The sequence below is a fragment of the Apteryx rowi genome, unplaced genomic scaffold (assembly GCF_003343035.1).
Source record: "Apteryx rowi isolate R43461 unplaced genomic scaffold, aptRow1 scaffold_217, whole genome shotgun sequence".
Classification (NCBI taxonomy): Eukaryota; Metazoa; Chordata; class Aves; order Apterygiformes; family Apterygidae; genus Apteryx; species Apteryx rowi.
The window spans coordinates 495,210-505,398 of NW_020448497.1; positions in this window are offsets into that span (position 1 = coordinate 495,210).

Consider the following 10,189-nt stretch of genomic DNA (forward strand, 5'->3'; position numbering starts at 1 on the left):
GCCTACCAAATGCTCTGTAAAGCCTAGAGAGAAACCAGAAGCTGTCTAGACCGACCTCCTCAAAAGTGCATCCGAAAGGGCCTTCAGACTGAAGGGATATGGGATGTATACCAAAATCCAGGTTAGATCCAAAACCCACTGAAGTCTGGTCTCTGAGTTAAGGTATTGAAAAGGCATAGCTGTCAAAGTTAGTTTCTTACAATGACTGATTCTTTCTGCTAAAAGGAAATTGTTCAGTGTTGGGCCTGAGGTAAGATTTTTGTGTTACATTGCTCAATAGTGTGTTGTAGTTTTCCCTTTAGGTTTTGTTTCCTGTTTTTGTTCAGTTTTGCCAAAGCAGCTTCTTTGTCCATACTTTTTTGTGACTCTGAATCAAGAACGAACTTACTTACTTAGGACTTTTTCTAACCTATTACTGTTTTGATGCCCTTGTGGACTGGAACTGCCACATCATAATACTTACTTACCTTTCCACCATTAGAAAGGGGGTTGAAACGCTAACCAGATTTCTAGCCTTAGAGCTTGTCTAGCCGTACATCTGAGTCTTGTAAGAACTGTCAAACGAGGTCAGATGAAACTTTTAGCCTTGTATAGTATATCTCTAATAGTGACCAGTATTGAAAGCTTAGGGAAACAGTATATGAAATAAGCCCTGCAGTAAAGGACTTCCTCAGCAGGGGGTTGCATCCGTACGGTTGTGTTTAATAACCACTGATGCTACTATCCTTCAAGAATTTGACTAATCCCTTTTGAACCCATTGATAAAATATCCAGGGGAAACAAGCCTACAATTTTCTTTTGCCTTTGTTTAACCAGCCCTCCCTTTCCCCCCAGCTTTCCTTTTGTTTAAAATCTACTGCCTCACAATTTCACTGGGTTTCCCTAGCTCTATAGCAATAAGGAATACTGAGTAATTAACTGTTACCAAGTCACCTTTTCCACATCATTCATTATTTTAGACTTCTCTTGCATGTCATTTCCCCTCACACCCTGTTTTTTTAGGCTGAAGAACCCTAGTCTGTTCTGTCTCTCTGAACATCCTTGTTATTCTCTGTATCCTCTCTAGTTATCTATCTTTTTGGAAATTGAGTGACCAGTGACCTGTCTGCTTTGCAGCAACAAATATGCAGGCTAAATCACTCAATTCCTCCAGTTTCTCAGTTTGTCACAGTTCCAAATTCAGTACCAAGCATCACAAAGGATGAGGATCTTTCTATATCATATATAGCATATAGACATGAAAAATGCCCATGAGAGTGTAGGACCCCTGAGAATGCAGGAACTGACTTTACTCTGCTAATTAAATTACTCAAACTAATGCACCATCAAGAGTGGATTTAGCTGCTTGAACATCCAGAAAATAAAACCTGTGAGGAAAAACTGTGCAGCTTAAAGATAAGACTGAAAAGTGACAAAGAAGATTTCAGAATCATAAAATGTTACCACAAAAAGGAAAAATAYGTTCTTCGTGACAGAAGGGAGGAAGTAATGGGACAAAAAGAACTTAAGTTAGATTTTTGAGTGGAAAAATAGGCTACAAATTTCTTCTATTCTCCTTTCCCCTACTCATGGGAAATTTGCATCTGTTGATTACCTGATATATCTGGTACAGATATGCTTGTTTTCTGATGCCCTGTTTTATGTTAGCATCATGGGATGGTAATAATACTTAACACTTTTACTCATAGAGGCTAATGTCAGTTCTCCTCCCCTCTTATGTACTGTCCCAGTTTTAGAGATGGAGGATTTAAAAAGGATTTTTTTGGAAGTGTTTCATGTAAACGAGGCAGCCACAAATGGATTTTGTGCTACCATTAACAAAGAGCCATATAATTTAAGTAAAGTTGTTAAATGGTTCCTCCTCTTTTCCACAGCAGGATGCAGCTGATTTTAGACAGCTTTTTTTCCACAAAGTCTGCAGTAAGGATGCTTTGCAATATAATATTCTCTCAGAATGATAATTCAGAATTTTATGCAAATACTATATAAATAGATATGTTGAAAATGATTAGCACTCTTAAAATTCCAGAAGCACATTTTCAGCATCTATGTTATGTAGATTTTTTTTTTGAAAATCTGGACATACATGATTTGATCCAAAACACAGATGTTAGTCAGCTTCTGAACCAGGAGTAGATGCCAAAAATTCAAAATTGATTCCCTTCCTCTATTTTATAAATTATGACTTTTGAAAAATAAAGAAAAATCTCTTTGCAAACAAAAAAGTAAAAGGAAGAGAAATCCTACGTTGCACACTTAAGATTCCATCTAGCTGCCCTGAGTCTGACAGTGAAATAGCCAGGTTGATTTTACATCACCTAAGAATCTGCTTGAACATATTTTCATCTTCCAAAGCATTTTTTCTTGATATTTCTGCTGCTGTGAGTCATTTAAGACTAATAGGTATGTTTTAAAAATGACTTACAATTTTGTCACCAAAATGGTGCACTTCACAGCTTCACCAGACAGCAGCATCATAAAGTTAATTTACAGTTTTTACAACATTGCTTTTGCAATCTTAGTAGTTTACATTAAAATCCTTTAAGCCACACAGAAAGGATGCCTGCTCTGTAGATTTAAATGCAAACTTCATTTACCAGTGCAAGTCCCATAAAGCCAAGATATACCCTCACAAATATTTTATTGGGCTTTTTGTAATAGATGAAAAGGTACCAACACAATTTTCTTAAAAGACAGCTATTATTATTATTGTTTTTATTATTATTTTTATCTCTGGCAACAGCTGGTCTCCTCCTCTATGGCCTGTGCACAGTTTGCTGTGCAAGTTGAGAGAGAAAAAAAAGGATCTTTTTAGGCCTACAAGGTATTGGCATCATACAAGAGGTCCATTCATAATTTTTCCCTTGAAAGACAGTGCTATATGGGAGTTTTAAACATTCAGTAATTGTTCAATACCAGATAATATTTCCCACTATGAAAATAATAGCTTAGGTATACAGTGAAGCTAAAACAAGTAAGAAACAGTTGTGGATTTCTGTTAGTGATTTGAGTTTTCAGTCTGTTTCTGCCTACAAAACACAGACTTACTTTTAAGCAAAGAACTGCATTATGTCTTGGATGGTAATTAACTGAATGAAAAAAGGAAGATATTTCAAAGTCCTCAACAACTGTGAATGATCTGAAAATTTGTCTTTCTAGCTTTTGTTTTACTAATTTGAATTATATACACTTTTTACACAGTAGTAGAGATGGTTACATTATTCATTGAGAACCTTTTTCACGTTAAACCTGCTGAAGAGAGTTTTCTATGGATTGTCCATTCCTGGTGTATGCTTTTAACAAAATTACTCCCCTGACATTATTCCTGCTATAGGAGAGGTTATCTGTTTTTCTGCAGCAGCATGTCAAATGGCACGTGTACCCTTTTCTTTGATAGATAATGATTATCTAGTTAAAATTAGTTAAAACTTAAGGGATTCCTGGACAAATACAGTAAGCTAAAACACTAGGTATATAACACACTTAATACGTGCAGTGACAAATCAAACTCCATACATTGGCAAAAGATCATGAATCATTTCCTAAAAATGAACAATCTAGCTCTTCACATTACCAATACTAATATTAATGGTCTCAAAAATCTCCTTTCCAACATGAACAAAAAATAAATCACTCTAAGATTAAAGAATCCCTTAGAGAATCATTTAATAGTAGCAGTATCTGTAATGCAGAAAACAGGACTGATGTTCTACTCATTGGCACAAGTAAAATAAAAAAGCTGTCAGTATCCATGTTCACTGTTCTGTCCAAAAATAAAATATATGTCTAGGAATTTGCCACTATATTTTTTGTATTGGAGGTGAATAGTACAGATTCTAATAGTGTTTCTTGTCTGGGGCTGGGGTGGGTAGGGTTGTATTGTAATTTTCAAGCTATTGCAGAAGCTGCTTTTAAATAAGTTGTTCAGTCATGTTGAATAACTGGTTTGTGCTTTACAAGGGAATCCAGGTGACCCCAGATTCAGTGGGAAGCCTCCTTGCCTTGCTGTTACAGGGTAACAAGAGCTGAAGTCACTTGTGAAGATTTAGTTTAGGGATAGGGAGATTAGATGACCCATACCTGATCTGTAATGTAGTGTGCTGTAACCTAATGAGAGTAGACACTCACCTACTGTAGAACTGTGGTTTCGTCAGCAGCTGCTTAGTTTGTCTGCCCCCTGGTGTGATGACCTTGGTTAAGAATGTCCTTCCACAGATTTAAGATGATGTCAGCCCCTATGTGTTATCTGGTCTCTGTATATATATCCTATTGTCTAATCCCAAAAGGAAATGTGTAGCACAAAATGAAGTTAAGGGTGCTGTGCACCAAGCCTGGTTTAAGTTTTTTCTGATATGGAGGGATGGGGAAGACATGGATGTAACAGCAAGTATATTTGCTACAGAGAACAAGATTGTTGCCTAACAAATCCTCACTTAGAACTGGTTAAAGCTTTGTTTTTGCAGTCAAAAAATTTAAGACCTGATATCTCCTATATTGAAATTTGGAATATTAACTTTATGGTGATGATATCTTTTCAAAATTCCTTCAATTTTCCCCCAGTACACTGAAGTTGGGGTGGAGGGAAGGGAATATTCACATTAAACTATAGCCTTCTGTATTCTCCCCACTTTCCAACTGAAAAACAGATACCATTACTGAAACTCATGAAGTTCCCTGATGCCTCAGTAAGCAGTATACAGATGCCTCATTGGGGAAGTGGCATAAATATACTTCTAGCATACATTTGGAAACGGCAAACTTTGACATCATATAATTTGACACTTGGGAGATGCAGCTGCCTCTTCCCATTTCTTAATCAAATTCATTCCCATTGTAACTTTGCTGATCTCATTTTATATCTGGGTACAAAAATGTTAAGTATACACCTTTGATAATTTGGATGAGGTAAAATGTGGTGCTGGTCAGTCTGTTGAGTCCTAAATCAATGTTATGCATGAGTAGACCTACCTGAAAATTTTCCATTGCATTTTCAACTTTCAAAGCTTTTAACCAGCCTTTATGCTGAAAAGGGGAGGGGGAAACTTTAACTTAATCAAATACTTTTCCATTGAAATGCTGATTAAAAAAAAAACAACAAAAAACAGTCTATACACAGCACTACTATAAAAGTATTCCTCTACTGAGACCTATTTCTAAGACTTTTCTACTCCTTTATTTTTGCAATGAACAGGTTCTGAAATTTTGGTTCTTGCTCAGTGGACTAAGCATTCTTCCCTCCCCCCACTTCTCCTCGTGGTTTCAGTGTGTTTAGAACTGAAAAAAGAGCAGAGGTTTGAATGCTTTCTTTAGTATGAAGCTGAAGAAGCAAGGAAGAGAGACAGAAGAACATTAAATAAAAAGCATGGCCTTGGCTTCATACCACACTTTCTGTGCCTTGTTCTATCAATGTAAATTCTGAATGTTGTACAGTAAAATACTTGGGAAAGACTCCTTGGAAAAGGCTGCACTGGCTTCTTTTTTCAGCACATGTACATATATAAATATATATACATATATATTTGGTAATGCCAAACAGCTGTGTTATATTGTACTGAAAAAAATAATAATGGACAGTTTGGATGTTTTATGTAGAGTTTGCAAAAATTGTATGGCTATAGCCTTTTGAAGATAAATGTACAGACATAAATTACTGCATATCAGTTATTTATGAATAAAGAGTCTTTTACTGACATCTTAGATTATGAGTGGCACATAAATTTATGTGATAAAACAAGATGTTCTGATCCAAGTGCTTTGTAATGCTTCACTGGTTTTGCAGTGAGCCTTGTACAGGAATTTTTGCTACTGGAAAACTGTGTGCTGGGCAGCTTTTTCTAGAAAAACTGCAAAGCCTACAGGAATAGAACCAGAACTCAAGTTTACCCTTTACTGACAACATTAAAACAATTCTAGAACACCACCCTGCTTTCATACTGGTCTGAACTACAACAAAATAAATCTCAAATTTTAAGTTAGCTTTAGTTTACATTAAGATGTTCCACTTAAATACCTTATTTGTGTGAACATGTCTACGATGCCTACTTCTGGACTAGGACACTTTTGTCCTTATYACTGTAAAAAAACATATATTCATCTTCTTTCTGTGACATGGAAGATGCAAAACTTCTCTACATATGTATTATATATAGACAATTCTCTACAAAATCCAGAGTTTCTTTGCTAAATTCAATATCTTGAATCCTGTATCACTGGCAACAAAGCTATGAGTTCTGTTCCATTTACCAGGTAAATGTAATCCTTAGGAACTTTTACTGAGACCCACTGGATAAGAATTCATTGTCTTGATTATCCTTGCTATATAGATGAGCTCATAAAGGTATATCCCACTTCAAAGAACAGAAATACCCTGTCAGCAAATATAGTGCCCAGAGGTGTAATCAGAAAGCCACTGTTTACAAAGCAACTATTACTTATACATGGTAATCTGACAAGGAAGGTGGGAAATGAATACAAGCATCATCTATGTTTATCCTCCTCTTATGCATACCAGTGTTGGGGATAAGAACCTGGGAATGATGGACCCTTGGTTTAAGCCAGTATGGCCTTTCTTTTGCTTCTAGAATTTAGCTACTCCCAGCCGTACCTCACTTTGTCAGGAATGGTGATACATACCCCCTTAAATCCCAATCATAGTCATCCTAGACAGACAGCATGTTTATATAAAGTGTAAAAGGACAAAAAAAACTTCAGGTATCTGCTAGACCCAGTAGATGGACAGCCCTTTTCCAGATGGATTTGATCTACGCTTCAGGTATGACTGTCACATTAACATACAATTAAGCATCATTCACAAAGATGTTAGCCTGACAAAATGAGTATCTGGATATGGCATTCATCCCAAGCGAGATGTTATAAAATGTATCATTAATACATACATAGCAGAAGATGCTATGAAAAGCTGTAAAAAAATCAAGATATCCTTCCAACGTTTTATTACATACATTTAAGTTACCGTCAACAATGATATCATATGCCATATAAAGTAATGGCCACCCTTTATAATAAATAGGACTGTCATAACTGCCCTTGGAATTCATTGTAGAATTACTCATGATTAGTTATGTTTGCAGAGAAATAATGTATGATATTATAAGAAATTTAATGTATTGTGATTTAATGAACAGCTACTTAGAAATTATACTGCAAGTAGAGGTTGCTGTCAAATTATTTCAAAACAGAATGATGGGCTCTGCTGAACAAAGAACTAGGGTGACATTCTCATTATTTACATGCCACATTCCCTTGCACATGTCTAGCTCATTAGCCCATGTCTACTGCACCACGCTCAGATACTCGAGAGAGCTCACAGCATCCACCACCTTTTCCCATTTCAGTTGCTAAATAAATACGCAGATTTTTCAAGTATAAGCTCTGCTTGTTCTATTTGCATTCTGTGATGGGCTTGAAACGTGCACTAGCACCCACAAGATCAACAGCAGACATGCTTGGTTCAATGAAGCTGAAAATAGTTATTTTTAAAAATTCATGAAAAGAAGGCCCTGTACTATTTAATAAACAGAACATCAGGATGACCTGAGAGGTACTTTTTCTGAAAGGTGATGGAGGAAGGAGGTACAAAAACAAGAAAAGGATTGAAAGCCACATGTTCCCCAATCACAGCCCCATTGTTTCACAAAGGGAACTCGAGTGCCAACCATTCAGTTCTAGCTTCTTAAATCCTAGTCTAGCTAGCTATTCATAAGGCAAGACTGTCATCACATTGGAAGCAGAGGCAGAACCCCAAAACACAAGGGTGTTTTGCAATAATAAAATGAATTTGCCTGTTTACTCTCAGTCTGCAAAATTGCTCTAATAGGATATGGCTCTCTTGATGATAATTCAGTACTCTTTTTAGGAAAAATAAAATTTGCTTTCCTTCTCTCACAAAGCTTGACTGTTTGGGAAGCAGATTATCACTTTCTAAAAAGCCCCAGCTCCCCTTCTATAATCTATTTTTGGTACTACACAGACTACTGTATAAGAAAGGTTCCCCTCTTTCTAGCCAAACCGGTATCAGTGGAACCCTTCAATGAAAAATTCTTTAAATTCCTCACCCTATCTCTTCTGATATACACAGATGTCAACACTCTAACAGCTGGGATGCATGTTTGATCATTTTAAATTCACATTGCACCCAACTATACATCCCCCATACTATAACTTGTCAAAGAATGACCATTTGAGAATTGAGAAAAGGTTGTGGCTTAGATGCCTTCCCCCTTWCCTATTCCTGTAAAAATAAAGCCTATTTATTTACCTACTACCCTTTATTTATAACACTGCAAAGCAGTCTAAAACAGCTATTACTAAAGTGACTGGGAGACTACACTGGTATTCCAATACAGCTTCTCCTCCCAACTCTGCACTCAGCTGCACAACTTCAGACAAGCTTCTCTGCTCCACTTTCTCCTCCTACGTTTTGTCTGTCTTGTCTGTAGGTGCCTTAGGGCAAAAGCTACAGTACATGGCACAAGGGAGCATTGAGCTTGGCAGAGCCCTTATTCCTTACTAGGATACAAAATAAAAATACACCTTCACATTAGTGCAAATGACTACTTAGCTCACYGCATAACTGCAGATCTCACCCCCCCAACCCTTCACTAAGCTCCTTCCTCCCCTGCCACACCTTCTTGATGAACCCTGAGATTAAGAAAGAACCTTAATATTACTGCTTAAATCTGTTATCATTTGGAGGCTATTTTTTCTTCTTTTAAACAGTCACTATCTAAGCCAGTACTAGAATCAGTATCTTCCCCCCACCAGAGTCAGGAGGTAATCTTTGCTGATGCAATTAAATTTGTAATTACTCTTGTCCCCTCATCTTGTACATACTTAGGGATTTTTTGAGAATTAAGACCGATTAAAACATACGTTGCTAGTAGATACCCCTTTTGAACATAGGTAGAATGTCAACACACAAGCTCAAGTATAATAAAGCACTGACCTGTCTATGAAGATAGCGAAGGCAGGGTCACCCTCGGACACTGCTGGGAGATGAAAACCTAAAACTGAAGGGGGGAGGTCTAGACTGGAATGCAAACAACCAACAGCCTTCTGTTCTGACTAGTACATCCCTTCTGGTCTCTGAAAACAAAGAGTGTGACTTAGACTGAATTTTATAATGCCCTGTGGAGAGACATGCTTCGAGAACATTCAGTCAGAAACACGGAGCTCTCAAGTTCAGATGGCAGAGGCAAAAAGGAAGAGAGGAATTTGTGTAGCTAGTATTGATAGTAGAGAGGTTCCTTTTTCTAAAGCTACATAACGGATGAATTTAGACAGAATATTCATCTCAAGAAGACTGCAGAACCTAGCCAGAACCATTGGATTGGTCTAAAACCTGGTCTTATAAGAACTGTTTCTCCAAGCACACATGCTATCACAGTTTATTAAGAACAATCTCTTAACCCTGCTTTCCTTCTTTCACTGCATCCATTTGTTTACTAAGAAAATCAGAACAGAAAAAAGCTATTCCCTTCTGCAGAGAGAGACAGTCACATAGCGGAAGAGTCTAATTTTACCAGCCTAGTTCTCACATTTCTGCTACTGACGAAACACTGAAAGAAGTTAAGGGAAGGGAAGCCATTCTGAAAATGAAAAAAACTAAGTTAATATTTTCAACACAAGGGAAAGACCAAAACTCACCTAYTGTCAAGCATATCAGAAATTACTAGGCAACATGGATTCAATTTTCAAACAATTTTGTAAACGATTCCAAAAGACTGCATTTAACCAAGTATCACTTTAAAAGGCTTTTCTTCTTCATCCTGAACATACCAGCAATAATTGAAAAACTGACAGCATTTAAATGAGATCCTGAAAGTCAAACAAAGAAAGTAGCTGTTCAGTCCCAAAAATTCACCTACAACTATGGAAAAATGTATTTTTTTTAATTCCTGCTGAGTGAAATATTTTGTTAATGGTTATAAATCTTCCGCCCCAAAATAATTTTCTAGGTTCAAAAACAATTTTCTAGGTTCAACAGAAATTGAATTTTTGTAGCATTATGAAGTTTAATATCATTGTAAAAATGCATAATTTCCTATAGCTTATAACAATTTCCCCTATCCTCCTACAGACTTAAGGCTGGCTGAAAAGCAAGTATCTAGTAAAATAAGCATATGCTCATCTAAGGAAGGATAACTCATCTACAGGGCAGCTGAAGTGT